Here is a 17,464-nt window from a genome sequence, read left to right on the forward strand (position 1 = left end):
AGGAGGTTTTGTTTTGGAGACTCACAAAAGGAATTGGCTTGGAAATGAACAACTGAGACCTTTATTGCCTCAGTACCATTCATAAACATATACAGCACAATAAACCAAACTGCACACTAATAGTGCATTTTAAAGGTGAATAGATATAAAGCAGAACCAAATAAAATAAAGACAGTCGAATGAAAGACTTATACTGAATTGTATCAGAACTCTTTTGAATGCATAAAACGGATGGAAGTGTTCCCGTTGTGAAGTTTGAATTGTCCAGTCTGAATTGTCCTTTAAAGTCGTTGAAACCTGTAGCGGAAGTGTCAGTGTGCAAACCCTATTATCTGGGATAGGGCTTGTCTGAAATACAGGGATGCTTGAATCAGTTTCTCAGGCAAATCCTACAATCCGATCGCATGGCTGGCCACATCATTTCATGATCATTCAGGATCTCATTTGGGCTGTTCTCGCCGTCAGTGGTTCTCCAGAATCCTTTCTAGTAGTTCAAAAAACCAATCTACACAAACAGTGCAGAACAATGAATTTCTTTTCCATCTTGTGTTCTTAACATGAGCTCATGAACTTCTTTTCCAAATGTATTAATAACAAATGGCATTCCATTTAGCTTTACCAAGTTACAAGAGTTACAGTAACTTGTTTGTACCAGTATCAACTATTTTATCACAATTATATCACAATAAAGAACATCAGCAGCTTAAACAGTAATGTAAATAGTCATCGCAATCAAGGTTACATTCATCCCTAAGGCTAACAAGCAAAGGTAACTTAATTCACAGTGCAAGTACTAATGAACTTGAAATATGCTCATTTCTATTAAGACTTAACCATTCTAATATAAACAGAGCTAGTGCTTCTATCTGAATACCTCCCCGATCGGAATATGGCTTCGTGGGGGTAGGGTAGCTAACAGCTATTAGCAGCTAGCATCGGCAGTAAAACACCTTTAGCTCAAAGCATTCAACACTTATAACACACTGTAAAGAACAACAAGAAAAGTAAAACAACACACCAAATTTGATGAACAAACGGCATGTCACTCACTGGGATATTCCAACACAAATAACTGGACAGACGTTATTCCCTTTGTGGTCAGAGTTCGGGGCCTAATAAAAGAGTAGCTTATTAGCATTTATACGTAAAACAATCTGGTCTCATTAACCAGGTTACCAAATACTTTTCGGTGAGCTCCGACACACACTTGACTGCCATCAGAGAGGGAAGATCTCATAGGAAGAGACAGGTAATGCTTCCTGCGCACTAGACGCACGGTTGTCAGAACACAAAACTGCATTACAGCACCCCCTTCTGACAATAACAGGCTATAGCCTTAGATTTAAAAAAAAAAGGGGGGGGGGGGTTACGGCCCTGTATTTCACATGGGTTACACTATTATCTAACAATTCTCAGCCTGTAACTTTGTACTTACTATATAAGTCTAGGATATTCTGTTCAGACTAATTTGGCGCAGGAAAATTGCACCCTGACTTAAACTGGCTATGATATCTAAGCATGTTTGGAAATCCCTCTGCAGCTCTACATGTCAGTCTCAATAATTCAGTTCAATCATAGAGCCAAATTCACTCTTTTACCCCATTATTACATGGAGGGCCAACTCTTAATGAGAACCATTGCAATGTGTGTGTGTGTGTGTGTGTGTGTGTGTGTGTGTGTGTGTGTGTGTGTGTGTGTATATATATATATATATATATTAGGGGTGCAACGATATTCGTATCGATATTGAACCGTTCGATACAGTGCTTTCGGTTCGGTACGCATATGTATCGAACAATACAACATTTGTAATTTATTTTATCAACTTTCCTTCTGACGATGCTGTCTGTGTGGAGCGCTCAGTGAATCTGCGTTCGACTACTCCGCCTAGGCTGCACTGTCGAGCGCAGATCCACTGAGCGCTCCACACAGACAGCATCGTCAGAAGGAAGAGCGCAGGGCACCTCCCCCACCCTCATTCAGATGTGGTGTTTGGAATTATTTTGGTTTTCATGTGACGTATGACCCTGAAAGTAAGTGCGTCATGGACTAAAGTAAAACAGTATGTTGGATGTGCCATGCAATGCTCAATTACATGGGTGGGAACTAGTGTGTTAGCGCAGTTAGCTCGTTAACGTGTTGGCCGTCTAGCCCCATGCACGGGGCGATCGGCGGTAGCTCGTTAACAGAGATTTGCCGTGTTGTGGCGTTAAGGTCATTTCAACGAGATTAACCTGAAAGCACTAGTGGGAACACAACGAATATGACTGCACATTTACGCCGACATCATCCTAGTGCAAAGACAAAAACAACAAGCATGCTACTAACTTTAGCCGAGTCATTTAGACAGCTGTTAGCACATGATTCTCCTTATGCTGCTGAGAATATAACCCAGAAGAAGCGGATAGTATAGCTTTTATTTTGGAAAGAGACATTTCTCTGTAATAAACTCTCTTTTCCAAAGATGCATGATTCCTCAATCAGATACAGGGCTCGCAATATCGCTAGCCTGACGTCCTGGGGCTAGCGATTTTTTCAGTCGGGCTACCAAAATCTATCTCTTCCCTGCCCGTCGGGCTATTGTAAGAAGGAAAAATATATGTCAATGCTTTTGCATTCTTTCAGAAATGTAGCTGGGTAATTATGTCATTGGCATCGGTGAGCCACTGTCAATATGTGACATATTGAAATGCGTTTGAATTTGCGCTTGTTTTTTTGCTTTCACTTTGCAATCGTGCGAACTGTGTATAGAGAGCGACAGCACTGATCTGTGAGTGATGATAATTTGTGCACCAATTCCTCTGACATCGTCTTATTAATCGTTAGCTTACTATGCAAACATGACAAGTGAAATCTCCCGCAGCTTAAACATGTGAGAGGTTGATCGCAGAGAATCGCTGAGCTTATGTGAGTGCGTGTGTAAAAGCAGCAGGATATATATTTTAGTTCTGCTGAGCCAAATAAGACAGGTCAGGGTGAAGAAGTGACAGCCAAAGAAAAGCTTACCACAAAACGGAGAAGTTATGACAAATCAGACTATAAGGCAAAAAGAAAGTGCAGCTTTATGGTTTCATGGACAAAATAATTTCTGTGGCTGCAATATGACAAGCTAAATAACCAGGGCTGCACATAAATGGTCCACAGGTGCGCATTCGCTGTCAAAATAAAAAACACGCACAAGGGTTAGGGTTAAATTTAAAAACTGTACTTTTGAGTTAAAATATATATTTATAATTTTAATAAATGACAAATTAAAAAGGCATGAACATTTTTTTTGTATCGAAAAAATATCGAACCGTGACACCAAAGTATCGAACCGAACCGAACCGTGAATTTTGTGTATCGTTGCACCCCTAATATATATATATAAATCACTAAATGAACTTTATTTAATCACTATATTCCTAACATGCACAGACAGTGAGTGACTTCTCTCTGCATGTCTTATTTTCACCTTTGACCTTCACTGCGATGTCTGGGAGCCCGTCCCCTTCTCTCTGCCTCTCACACATCCAGTAGCAGGCCATGTTTGTGCCTTCATGAGCTGTACCATCCAGTGTTTTGCTTTATTAAGTCTTTAATATCAATTTTTTTGTCAGTCTCGTATTTACATTTTTCTTTATATCCGGGAGATCTCTCAACCTTGCCAAATCCCATTACACACAATGTACATATGTTTGCACTTCACATCTCCTTTAGCCCATTTTTAGAGACTCAAGTTCATTTATCAACACTTAACTGTTGGAATATTTCCTAAAAATAAACTGAACGTTGAAACCAAATATTTCCTTGGATTTATTGAAATGAATATTTGCAAAGCAATCAAAACAGCACAATCTTCACACCAGCATTGACAAAAATATCACCTCTTTTATACTCCTTGTATAAATTGTATCCTACCTACACCCGTTTTCACACCTTCTCTTGTGCGATTAGGTAGAGGATCATTAGGAGGTCCCTCTAAGGGGGACGCTCCCACAGAGCTTAAATCTGGAACTCTCCACCATTTGACCTTAGACCTGAAGAAGATTCTCGGTTGAGAGGTGAAATAATCTTCAAGCAATTTAAAGAAGTCCAGATTTTTAGGGTCTGTTGCAGAGTGAAAGTTTTTCCACAAAAGGTCACAGTGAAACTCTTTCCCACCACCACAGTGATGACAGGGTTGAGAACTGGATCCTTCTGTGTTGCTCTGCTTCTAAACAAAGACACAAAGACAGTGTAAGTCAGGGAATTCCTTCAACATTTTAATTCTGAAAGTGGCCTGAAATAAAAAGTAAGCTGATTCTGAGGGGGTCAGGTGGGATACACTGATTGGTTTTAGTTAGATGACCCTCCTGTTGTTCATTTAGTAAATACAAGTAAAATGGATTGATTCTTATAAAGCACTTTTTCACTCTGCCTGAGCACTCAAAGTGCTTTATACAACACGGTAAAGCACTTTGCATGCTAGAGTAAAGTGACCTGGTACTGAGACTCAAATGTCTTTGTTGTAGAGCAACCTTTCTACCAGTGGTAGGCAACCTTTCTGATGATGAGTGCCATCTAAAATTTCCTCAAAAGTCAATTTACCATATCAACAATTGCATTAACAATAAATTTAATAATGCTGCATATCAACAGTTACATAACTGCTAAGTGCTACATAACTTTGCACTTTTGCTGTAACGAGACAAATTTCCCACCTGTGGGACTAATAAAGGTCATCTTATCTTACACACTATATAGAACAACTTCATAGAAATAGATTTGCTATATTTCAAAAAAAAAATTTTTTTTATCCATAACAAGAACACCATAACAGCAAAGGAACTATACAAACAGAAAATGCAGATGCTATTAATGGTCGCCTCACAACAATGGTAAATGGCCTGTATAGCGCTTTACTTAATCCCTATGGACCTTGACACTGCATTCAGTCATCCACCCATTCACACACTGGTGATGGCAAGCTACATTGTAGCCACAGCTGCCTTGGGCGCACTGACAGAGGCGAGGCTGCCGGACACTAGCGCCACCGGGCCCTCTGGCCAACACCAGTAGGCAACGGGTGAAGTGTTTTGCCCAAGGACACAACGACCGAGACTGTCGGAGCCGGGGCTCGAACCGGCAACCTTCCGATTACAAGAAGAACTGCCAACTCTTGAGCCACATTCGCCCCAAAAACAATGATAAGAAAAAATAAACTGGGCTAATATGACTTATCTTTATACAAGGATTTGCAGATTAATGTGATCCCTGCCGCTGCTTTGTATTTGAAAGTTGTGTTATCTGGGGATCATATTTTGTAACTCGTTGAGGTGTCCCGTTATATCAGCGAGAAAGAAACATTGTCAACCCATCTTGATGCATGCTCAATCATCCAGGTAAGTAAACCTCCAAAAATTGATTCTGTTCATCTGGACATATAATTTTGTGGGAGAAACGTTTCGTCACTCATCCAAGTGACTCCTTCAGTCTCAGCTGACTGCAAGTTTCCCCCAATCTTATAAACAGTACATTTGCATAATGGTCAGTGGTTGTTGATCAATGGTCATGAGAATCTGCATAATTAAGCTTAAGGAACTGAACTCCCAGCACATTGTTCCTTCAGTGGGCTGGTTTCAGTCATTATCTAAATGCACTATTTCCAAAATTCCAAAATTGAGTCCAGTAGAATTACTAACATGCGAACACAATTTAATGAGCACAGTTGAACGAAACAGTCAGTCTTAAACAAGAAGATAATAATATACATACATACCTCACAGTAACTGCACTTACAGTTTCTTTCTGGTGTGGCTCTGTTGGTGGATTTTAAGGTAACGTGGCGCTTTAAAAGTCTTCTCACACAGGTCACATTTATAAGGTCTCCCCACAGTGTGGGTAAACATGTGGCGTTCTAAGTCTTTATATCTCACAAACAGTTTCCCACACTGATCACAGCAGTAAACGTCATTTCCAGTATGAATGCGGAGGTGAATATTTAGGCTGCCTAGCAAGTGGAAGGTTTTTCCACATATGTGGCAGCTGTACGCCTTAAATCCAGAGTGGATAACTTGATGACGCTGTAAGAGGCCACTGTGAGTAAAAGCTTTACCACACTGACCACAGCTGTATGCTTTAACTCCACTGTGGCTGAGTTGGTGTCTTTTTAAGCTTCCAGCCTGGGTAAAAGATTTTCCACACAAGTCACAGGTGTAAGGTTTAATTCCACTGTGGATGAGTTGGTGTGTTTGTAAGTTTCCAGGCTGGGTAAAAGATTTTCCACATAAGTCACAGGTATATGCTTTAACTCCACTGTGGATGAGTTGGTGTCTTTTTAAGCTTTCAGCGTGGGCAAAAGATTTTCCACACAAGTCACAGGTGTATGCTTTAACTCCACTGTGGACGAGCTGGTGTGTTTTTAAGCTTCCAGCGTGGGCAAAAGACTTTCCACACAAGTCACAGCTGTATGCTTTAAATCTACTGTGGATAAGTTGGTGTGTTTGTAAGTTTCCAGGCTGGGTAAAAGATTTTCCACATAAGTCACAGGTGTATGCTTTAACTCCACTGTGGATGAGTTGGTGTCTTTTTAAGCTTTCAGCGTGGGTATAAGATTTTCCACAAAAGTCACAGGTGTACGCTTTAACTCCACTGTGGATGAGTTGGTGTCTTTTTAAGCTTCCAGCGTGGGTAAAAGATTTTCCACACAAGTCACAGGTGTACGGTTTAATTCCACTGTGGATGAGTTGGTGTCTTTTTAAGTTAGCAGCAAAAGTAAAACTTTTTCCACACAAGTCACAGGTGTATGCTTTAACTCCATTGTGGATGAGTCGGTGTGTTTTTAAGCTTTCAGCGTGAGTAAACGATTTTCCACACAAGTCACAGGTGTACGGTTTAATTCCACTGTGGATGAGATGGTGTCTTTTTAAGTTAGCAGCCAAAGTAAAAGATTTTCCACACAAGTCACAGCTGTATGCTTTAACTCCACTGTGGATGAGTTGGTGTGTTTTTAAGCTTCCAGCCCGGTTGAAAGATTTTCCACACAACTTACAGATGTAAGCTTTAACTCCACTGTGGATGACTTTGTGTTTTTTTAAGTTTCCAGCCAGGGTAAAATTCTTCCCACACTCGTCACAGCTGTATTTTTTCTGCCCCTTTCTTCGGTGAGGTTTGTCGGCCTCCTGAGAGCGCTGACTTCTCGCTCCATGTTGGTCCTGCAGTGACAGAGATACAAACAGAGGCAGTGAGTGAAATGCAGTCGTGGAACAAACTGAAACTCCATTAGTGGAATCAAAGATGTCAACAAACACGTCGTAGGTGTGTTACCACCACCTTCTAGTGATAGTATGACATTACAATTATGAGCTACAATGAGAGTTGTAACTTGCACACAGGTTCAATAACAGAGATATTCTTGCTCACCTTTTGGGTTGAAGTCATTGTTTCCTCTGTAGTGGCTGAGCTGAGTCTAAATGGCTCGTCTCCTCCTGATGATCAGCTGGAACAGTTAACAACAGTGGTGAGAAACTGCAGTAATGAACCTCCACTGAGTAACTGCAGTTTGGTGCTTCATTTGAACCTCATAGATTTTATTAAACAAAATGGATAAAAAATACTCTACAAAACAGAAGGTGAGCTGATGGTAAGAGTATCATCATCTCAAACTACATCAAGATTCTCAGACCATGTCACGGTTCACTTGATCCCTGCAAACAGGCACAAACTGAAACTGTCTAAAGCTTTTGTGAAGACACTGAAGCAGTGGACTGATGAGGCTGTGGAGAATCTGCAGGTGTGTCTGGACTGCACCGACTGGGAGGTTTTCAGGATTGTTACCAACAGTTTGGATTATTATAGAGATGCTGTGACGTCCTGTAACATCAGCATCTGTGAGGAAGCTGCACAGCATCACACACCAGGGTGAGTTAGAATACTGACCAGCTCTGGTTCACAGCTAAGCTAAAGGAGCCTGAGGCTGGAAAAGCAGGAAGTGTTTCAGGCAGAGGCGGAGGCAGACATTTGATACACCCAGGGCTTAGCCCTAAAGGGTGGGTGGGGGGGGGGGGGGGGGGGGGGTTTAGAAATGACTGAAAGATTAATAGGCTCCGTTTTGGCAGGCAAGGCAGAACAAAACCAGGGCTGTATCATGACACGCGGACTAAACCCCAATTCAACCAGACCCAGAACTGATCCGGAATTAAAACAGGACTAATGAGGATTTAACCAAGACAGAACCAGAATCAGAACTAGATGATAGTAGAACTAAAAATCATCATAGACCTGCACTACACTTATTTTTTAATTCTACCAAAGTCCACTATTTAGATTGAGAAAAGTTTATATAATTATTTAGCCTTGTTGTGCAAACAAGCTGCATAACTTAATAAATATAGAATTTGAAAAATAACAAACCTAAAAAGAAACACTAGGTACGAGATACATGAGGACCTATGATACAGTGATACTTTTGGTAAACAACCATTTGACTAACACAGGGGTGGGCAATCTCAGTCCACGAGAGCCGGTGTCCCTGCAGGTTTTAGATGTGTCCTCGAACCAACACAGCTGATTTAAATGGCTAAATTAGCCCCTCAACATGTCCGGAAGTTCTCCAGAGGCTGGTAACGAACTAATCATGTGATTCAGGTGTGTTGACCCAAGGTGAGATCTAAAACCTGCAGGGACACCGGCCCTCGTGGACTGAGATTGCCCACTCCTGGACTAACATGTGTGTCTCACCTGCTCTTGTTCCATCTCTGTTCTGTCCTCATTCTCCTCTCTCTCCCTCTCTGTGCTGACAATCAAGCCAAACACCAACATCATCAAATATACAGTCGAAACCAGATATTTACACACTCTTCGGATAAAAACACTTTAATTGTAACATCAAATCAGACTAAATGTTTATTTTTTTAGATTGATAAATATAAAAAACATATTTGTTAACTTTAAGAGTAAAGAGAGAAACTATCTGTATTAATTGTAAATGGCACCAAATTGTATTCAAACTTGAGCCACACTTATGGAGCTCCACAGTTGTCTTCCTGGGCCCTATTTCAGGAAGCCGGTTTAGTGGAAAATCTGAGTAAGTAAACCCTGAGTTAACGAAAACTCTGGGTTTTCGGTTTCACAAAGCGAGTTTAGATTAATTCTGAGTGAGTCACTATGACGACACACTCCGTGAAGCTAACCTGCCCCCTAGCAGGTTTACTACAACTAACCCTGACTGTCTCCGCCCCTTTGTCGGAAACCTGACAGTAGGAAGTGTCGGACATGGCGTGCCCCGTCCTTGAAGAGCCAGTAGATCGTGAAGCCCAAATTCTCCGCAGAGCTCTCCGCCGGGAGAGAGTGATCAGAGCGCGTTTGGACATTTTATCATTTCCTGATGAGTTTCTGTGCGAACGTTACCGTTTCTCAGCACAATCTATAATTTATTTGGATAACATCCTCAGGCCATATATTACGCATGTGACATCGCGGACATGCTCTCAGTTCTGTACATATTATTTGTATTGCACTTCGGTTTTTTGCAAACGGGAGCTTTCTGTATAATATTGGTGACGCTGAGCACGTTTCCAAGGCTACCGTCTGTCGGGCAGTCAGGAATGTTACAGTTGCACTGAAACGTCTCCTGTACTCGTCTGTGGTGTTCCCCGGTCACAGACCCACAAGATTCATCAAAGAGGGATGCCACAAAGTTGCAGGTATCAGGATGACCAAAACTTAATTTATGATGTGGTGATACTTGGACTACTACTTAAATTTTACATTTATTTTCAGGGTTCCCAGGCGTGATTGGCTGTATAGATGGCACTCACATTCCAATCATTGCTCCTTCAGTAAATGAAGGAGACTATGTGAACAGGAAGTCTTTCCACAGCATTAATGTACAGGTACATAGTTCCCTGTAGCATTTCAAACTAACAAATTATTTCATCATAGTAATGGATGCTAATTTGTGTTCTCTGCACTGTGAAGATCATATGTGATGCTGCCAACATTATCACAAATGTGGAAGCCAAGTGGCCAGGCTCTGTCCATGACTCACAAATATTCCGTGAATGTACACTGAGCACAAAATGTGGACATGGTGAGTTGAGAATACTTTAAAATATATAAAGACCAATTGCTTCAGAAGTGTATCCTTCTGTCTTAGGAGAGTTCACTGGCTACTTGCTTGGTGATAGGGGGTATCCATGTTTACCCTATTTGCTTACCCCTTACCCTGACCCGGGCCCACAGCAGCGATATAATCTGGCTACCGTATTTTCACGACCATAAGGCGCACTTAAAAGTCTTAGATTTTCTTCAAAAAGTACGGCACGCCCTATAGCGCGGTGCGCCCTATGTGTTGTAAGGAGGACGTAGTAGAGAACACCATGAGAACGTTAAAGGCTGAAGTGTGGGCGTTGATCGTATATACCGGGACAATCGCACATACCTGTATAAAAGAACAGGTATGTGCATTATGCAGGACATCGTTGTTTTAACAACCCTGAAAATGGCAAAGAGACACGCTTACGAAGCACAGTTTAAACTGAAGGCCATCAGCTACGCGGAGGAACATGGAAATCGAGCAGCGGCGAGAGAATTTAAGATTAACGAATCGATGGTTCGCAAATGGAGGAAGCTGGAAAACAAGCTCCGGCAGGTCAAGAAAACGCAGCTGAGTTTCCGCGGACATAAGGCGAGGTGGCCCGAGTTGGAAGAAAGACTCGAGCGGTGGATCATCGAGCAAAGAACGAGCGGGAGAAGCGTTTCGACGGTCACCATTCGGCTAAAAGCAGTTTCACTAGCTGAAGAGATGAACATTGAACATTTCCAAGGAGGTCCGTCTTGGTGCTTTCGTTTTATGAAACGGTGCCATTTTTCCATCCGGACCAGGACTACGGTAGCGCAGCAACTTCCAGCGGATTATAAGGAAAAGCTGGCCATCTTCCGCTCCTACTGCAGCAAACACATCGGCGACAAAAACATCCAGCCCAACCACATCACAAACATGGACGAGGTCCCGCTCACTTTTGACATCCCGGTGAGTCACACTGTGGAGAAGAAGGGGACCAGCACGGTAGCGATACGCACAACGGGGCACGAAAAGTCTTCTTTTACTGTTGTGCTTGGCTGCCATGCTAATGGACAGAAACTGCCGCCTATGTTGATTTTTAAGCGAAAGACTTTGCCTAAAGAGAAGTTTCCAGCAGAAATCATCATTAAGGCAAATGAAAAGGGCTGGATGGATGAGGAAATGATGAAAGACTGGCTGAGGGAGGTGTATGTAAGGAGACCAGGTGGTTTTTTCCACGCATCACCATCGCTGTTGATCTGTGACTCTATGCGTGCCCATCTCACAGCCGATGTGAAAAAACTTGTGAAACAAATGAACTGTGAGCTTGCTGTCATTCTGGGAGGCCTGACAAAGGAACTCCAACCGCTGGACATCGGTGTGAACCGCCCGTTCAAAGTAAGGCTGCGAGCGGCCTGGGAGCGATGGATGACCGGTGGAGACCACAGTTTCACTAAGAGTGGAAGGCAGCGCCGGGCGAGTTACGCCACAATTTGCCAATGGATTGTAGATGCTTGGGCTAACATGTCTGCTGGCACTGTTGTTCGAGCTTTCGCAAAAGCCGGCATCATTTCCGAGGAGCCGCACGGCACGGAAAGTGACTCTGACAGTGAAGAAAGTGAACCTGGCATGTTTGATGGAGATTTAGCGCAGCTGTTCAATTCAGACACAGAGGATGAGGACTTCGATGGGTTTGATTGATGATAAAAATGTGAGTACCAAACTTTGTTTTGCTCCTGCTTTATTTTTAAATACGCACACTTGTATGCTTGTGTGTTGTTGATGATGACGATTATTGGTAATAAAAATGTGAGTAAGGTACCGAATTCAGGTTTGCTCCCGCTTTATTTTTAAATACGCATACGGTACTTGTATGCGCCCTATGATCCAGTGCGCCTTATGTGTGTGTTAAATACAGTAAGGGCACACATAACTGAGACTGCACCTTTTAGCACAGTGCGCCTTATGGTCGTGAAAATACGCAGCAATTGCAGGACAAGAGCCAGAATTGAAATGACTATCGGAATGCTTAAGGCCCGGTTCCAGTGCCTGCAAAGACTCAGGGTCACCCCAGAAAGGGCATGTGACATTATTGTGGCATGTGTGATTCTTCACAACATTGCCACAATTAGAGGAGAACACTGTCCTTCTGAACCAAACATCAGCAGTGATCCAAACCATGAACATCCTGACCCTCCCACGGACATACAAGATGGAAGCACAGTCAGAGACACCATATGTCACAATCATTTCTTTTGACCCATCACCTCAACATGTTGAAAGACGAATAAACAGATTTTCTGTTCAACTGGCTTTATTGGTCGCCTGTGTTTCCTGTACACAAAGTATTAAAAGATGTAAACCTCATAAAGTGTCTCTGTTGCTTCCTCCTCTGTAACAGCTGTCAATGTTTCTTCATTATTTTCCTGTAGTAAAGAAATAAACAACATTGCTGTTCTACTGTAAACTCATATAATCTGTGGAGTATTACTCACAACTGCATGTTGGTCTGGCTCAACAGGAGGCTGCACCAGATGCAGTACACCACCACCATCAACTGATAGAATATGAGGTTTATACAGGTCACTTATAACTTACAAGGGACCAAATGGCAATTAACAAACATACCAATCACCTTACACTTCATTGTCATTATGCTCTCAAAGACAACCAAGACTGAGGGAAGGCAAAATCAGTAGGAAAATAACTTCACTACAAACAAATTCATTATGGTAAAGAGTTTATCAAATGAATGTGTCGCACTGCAAAGGTGACTGTGAAGAAAGGATGTATGCACATCATGTATTATTTTGAATTTACCTCTTATGTAGGCACTTGTGTCTTGCGGGGTTATTGACTCAGAGGATGTCCCCGCAGAGATGCCTTCAGCCACAGGGCGCCCACTGTTTTGGCTGAGGGCCAACTGCTCAGCCTCTGTGAGTGGTGGTGGTGGAGGACCCCCACCTGTTTTTCGGGCCTCCGCTTTTTTTCTGTTGGCTATAACGGGGTCACATTTGAGCATACAGAGTAAGCAAATATGTACTTGTAATGTGCTCAGATAATTTCAATAAGTGCTTACAGAGGGGAAATTAATGTAGCCTCTAACTGCAATTGATTTACAAACAGACCAAGCACTATGGCTCATAATACAATTACACCTTACCTGTTTGGACTATATTTTTATATTTCATTTTTACTTGCTGCCAGGCACGTTTGGGGCCTGTTGGGTTGCACCTGCGCTCACATCACATCACAACATAAAATGTATAAAATAACAAATAAAATAAAATATGATAAAATAACGTGTTAAATGGGTGGAAATCCCTCGATCAATGTTTAAATTAACACTCACGCATTGACTCTGTCGGCTATGTTTTGCCATGCATGCTCCCTTTCTTTTGCAGCTGAGGCTGTGTTACCTTTTTTTCTGCAAAATTTGCATGTTATCGGCATATGCTGCCATCAGAATTTCGGCCTCAAGCGCTGTAAAATACATTGACCGCGCCTTCTTTCCCTCCGTCTCCATGGTGACTCGCTTAATCTGTGCTCCACTAATCAGGGCTTTATGTATCCTCGTCCGCGCGCTTCACTTGGGGTTAAAGCAACTCCGCGTTGACTGAACTAATTGTTATCAGCCTTTCTGAAACCGAATATTCCGAGTTGGACAGTTCGGGGTTACTCAACCCTGAGTATCGTTTTTCACTCTGAGTTTTCTAAACTGGCTTCCTGAAATAGGGCCCTGGTGTTTTGTTGACATCTCTTGATGTTCCCATGTCACAGAAACAGGCTCTGTGTTTTGCCTTATATGCATCCACAGCTGTGCCACCAGTTTACTCACATGGACTCTACGAACCAATCAGAAGCTTCTTCAGCTCAGAATGGAATCGTCTGGAGTTTCTTATTAATTAACAATAAACCTAGTGCATATGTACACTTGATGAAAGTGATTAAAATAGACAGCGGAAACCGATTTATTTAGCCGTGGAGGGTAACAACTGAAAATATGAAATAAACACACATGTAAGCTAAGACTCTCTAAAAAACAGCATTGTTGTTGTTCGGCTTTTCATTTTACCATTTGTTGATTCACTTGAAGAGCAAGTAACGTAATATTGGTCAAGTGATCAGTATGATATCAATCTTTTGTGATACACCGTCATATTTACATTATTTGTACGGCACGAATGATTTGCTTTGGTACCTGCTCAAACTTCAGTTCTGCTCTGTCTGCGTTTCTCCAACAGCCCACTCGCAGGCAGCAGCTGCCCCGCCCCTTCGCTCAGTCGCTTAGTGTCTGAGCTCGGATCATACCAAAATTAGGGGGGATTTACGCACAGTCGTAAATTCCCACAGTGTGCACTTGTGCCAGGTTGAAGGACTACTGCATATAAAACTGTTCAGTTAATACTAATTCATATCAGCTGATATAAGGAAAAAATAATGTAAATATGGTAAGAAAATGGTTAAGAGTTTCGTGCGTTCTCCTCACTGCAATAAACGACTGCATGAGAGACGCAAGTCATGATCACTCTCGTGATTCTTTTCCCTCTGTTTTCAGGTAAAAGTGTTTAAAAGTTGATATATTTCCCATGTGTACACTGTTAAGATATTTAAGAGGTAATCCTTCATTGTTTTGTAAGAGTTTAGAAACATTGTATTTGTCCGCATATACGTGGCGGTTTTGAGCATCAGTTTTGTACTGTGTAATGGCCAGTAAGATAACGGCAGGAACTAAAAACGCCGCTATTGTCAGCCATTTTGTCAGGAAACCTGTTCTGGCATATATGGTAAGATGGTAAATGGCCTGCATTTGTATAGCGCTTTACTCAGTCCCTAAGGACCCCAAAGCGCTTTACATATCCAGTCATCCACCCATTCACACACTGGCAATGGCAGCTACATTGTAGCCACAGCTGCCCTGTAATCACTTTAGTGTTTTGGTTTATTATTTAGTGTTTTTCTTCCACCACGTGACATTTAGCAGTACAGAATGTGAAACGTCTGTGTTCATTTTCACTGCAATAAACTAGTGCATGAGTCATGATCACTCTCGTGATTCTTTTCCCCTGTTTTCAGGTAAAAGTGTTTAAAAGTTGATATATTTCTCGTTTTCAGGGGTGTAACACACTGTGTGCCTCGAATATTGTGTGTACTTTTTGTTTTATACAGTTGTCAGCCAGGCATTTCACTTCCTCTCATGTGTTCATCCACAGCAGCTGGACAATAAAGTTATAGTGATCCTGATACTGCAGCAGATCGCTTTGACTTCCTGTTATCACTTCAAATAGAAACGAGGCTGTAGAGGTTTGGTGCAGGCAGAAAAACAGCTGCAGGGACAATGAAAAGACTTTTCTGCTCCAACTTCTCCCAGCATGCTGAGCTAATGATTAGTTGGTGTTTTTCTCCAAACACTCTCTCACTCTTCTCTCAACGTGTTCACAATAAACTGTGAACAGACACCGAGGAGAGCAGCAGAAGACCTCATTCAGGAGCTAAACTCAACATGAACTGAACTCACAGTAAAGTTAGCTCGGTGCTTACCTTTAGATGAGCCCACAAACCGAGAGAAACTCCGCGATGAAGCTGCAACTCTTTCCAAACACAGGAAACAGATCAGGGAGCAGAGACCCACGTGGTTCACGCCGATCTCAGCTACGATCCAGGAGACAAGGGTGGGCAGATCGATGCAGATATCGATCAGGACGTTGGTAGTGGTTTATGATCGATACTTTAGTTTTTTTCTCTCCTCTAAGTTCACTACTTTACTCCCGTTTCATGACAAAGCAGCTCTCTCTGCTCGACTCCTCTCCTGCTAACAAATCTTGCTCCGCCCCCTTCTTCTTCTGCCGTATAGGGTTTACTGGCGGTTGGCAAACAGCAAAATGGTGCATTACCGCCACTAACTGGTGTGGAGTGTGGACAGAAAAGACAAAAAAAATAAATAATAATAAATCAAATCCTCTCGAACAAATGGGTCTGCCTTAAAAACCAAAATACAGCCTGATAACTTTCACTTAAAGAGGTCGTGCAAAACAGATCAATCAAGTCCAACTTCACTTCCATACCGTCCAGCTTTTTGATCAGTTGTCTCCTTTCAATATCAAATCACAAATCAAATCACAAATCAAATCACTTTTATTGTCACATCACATGTGCAGGCACACTGGCACAGCACATGCGAGTGAAATTCTTGTGTGCGAGCCCCACAAGCAACAGAGATGTGCAAACACAACAACACAAACGAGCAAAATACAAGAATGGCCAACCTGAAACTAATAAATATATGTACAATATATAATAGTGTATGCATTTCTGGATGTGTATACTAAATATTTTCCTACGTGTGTGTGTGTGTGTGTGTGTGTGTGTGTGTGTGTGTGTGTGTGTGTGTGTGTATACACATTTTTACAAATTAAATAGTAAAAAAAATAATAATAATAATAATAATAAAATATATAAAATATACAGAGTTGAATATGTGCAAAACAAGTGGCATTTATATACAGTGTGGAGTGCATAATGTTGAAGTTCCAGTAGTGAAGCTGAGGTGTCTATGACGTGTTCAGCAGTCTGATGGCCTGATGGAAGAAGCTGTCTCTCAGTCTGCTGGTACGGGACCGGATGCTGCAGAACCTCCTTCCTGATGGAAGCAGTCTGAACAGTTTATGGCTGGGGTGACTGGAGTCCTTGATGATCCTCCCCGCTTTCCTCAGGCACCGCTTCCTGTAGATGTCTTGGAGGGAGGGAAGCTCACCTCCAATTATCCGTTCAGAGCACCGCACTACTCGCTGGAGAGCTTTGCAGTTGTAGGCGGTGCTGTTGCCATACCAGGTGGTGATGCATCCAGTGAGGATGCTCTCAATGGCACAGCGATAGAAGGTCCTGAGGATGCGGGGGCTCATGCCGAATCTTTTCAGTCTCCTGAGAAAGAAGAGGCGCTGCTGCGCCTTCTTCACTGTTTTGTTTGTGTGTACTGACCACGTAAGATCCTCAGCCAGATGTACTCCAAGGAAGCGGAAGCTGCTCACTCTCTCCACAGCAGCGCCGTTGATGGTGATGGGGGTGTGTACTTCTCTGCACCTCCGGAAGTCCACTATCAACTCCTTTGTCTTTGCGACGTTGAGGGTGCGATGGTTGTCTTGACACCAGTGGGTCAGGGCGCTGACCTCCTCCCTGTAAGCCGTCTCATCACCGTTGGTGATAAGACCCACCACTGTAGTGTCGTCCACAAACTTCACAATGATGTTGGAGCTGTTAGTGGCTGTGCAGTCGTAGGTGTAGAGTGAGTACAGGAGAGGGCTCAGTACACACCCCTGTGGAGCACCAGTGTTCAGTGTGATGGGGGATGAGGTGATGCTGCCCAGTCTGACCACCTGGCGTCTGTCAGACAGGAAGCTAAGGATCCAGCTGCAGAGGGAGCTGCTCAGTCCTAGATCCTGC

At 42.6% G+C, this 17,464-nt stretch overlaps 1 protein-coding gene and 1 long non-coding RNA gene across 3 annotated transcripts in view; both read right to left on the reverse strand.

Moving 5' to 3' along the window:
- LOC308385583 (uncharacterized protein) overlaps positions 1–17,464 on the reverse strand; it is a 119,976-nt gene that overhangs the window by 91,058 nt on the left and 11,454 nt on the right. The window lies entirely within an intron of this gene.
- On the reverse strand, positions 1,646–15,829 carry LOC308385789. Of its 2 annotated transcripts, XR_013969643.1 has the most exons (6): positions 15,566–15,829; positions 12,845–13,021; positions 8,701–8,755; positions 7,384–7,459; positions 5,741–7,175; positions 1,646–4,195 (listed from the first exon to the last, which is right to left on the reverse strand). It is a non-coding gene; the product is annotated as an uncharacterized lncRNA (long non-coding RNA). The 2 variants fall into 2 exon arrangements; XR_013969642.1 differs by lacking the exon at positions 8,701–8,755.

Source organism: Rhamphochromis sp. 'chilingali' (genome assembly GCF_963969265.1).
Source record: "Rhamphochromis sp. 'chilingali' genome assembly, chromosome: 18".
NCBI lineage: Eukaryota > Metazoa > Chordata > Actinopteri > Cichliformes > Cichlidae > Rhamphochromis > Rhamphochromis sp. 'chilingali'.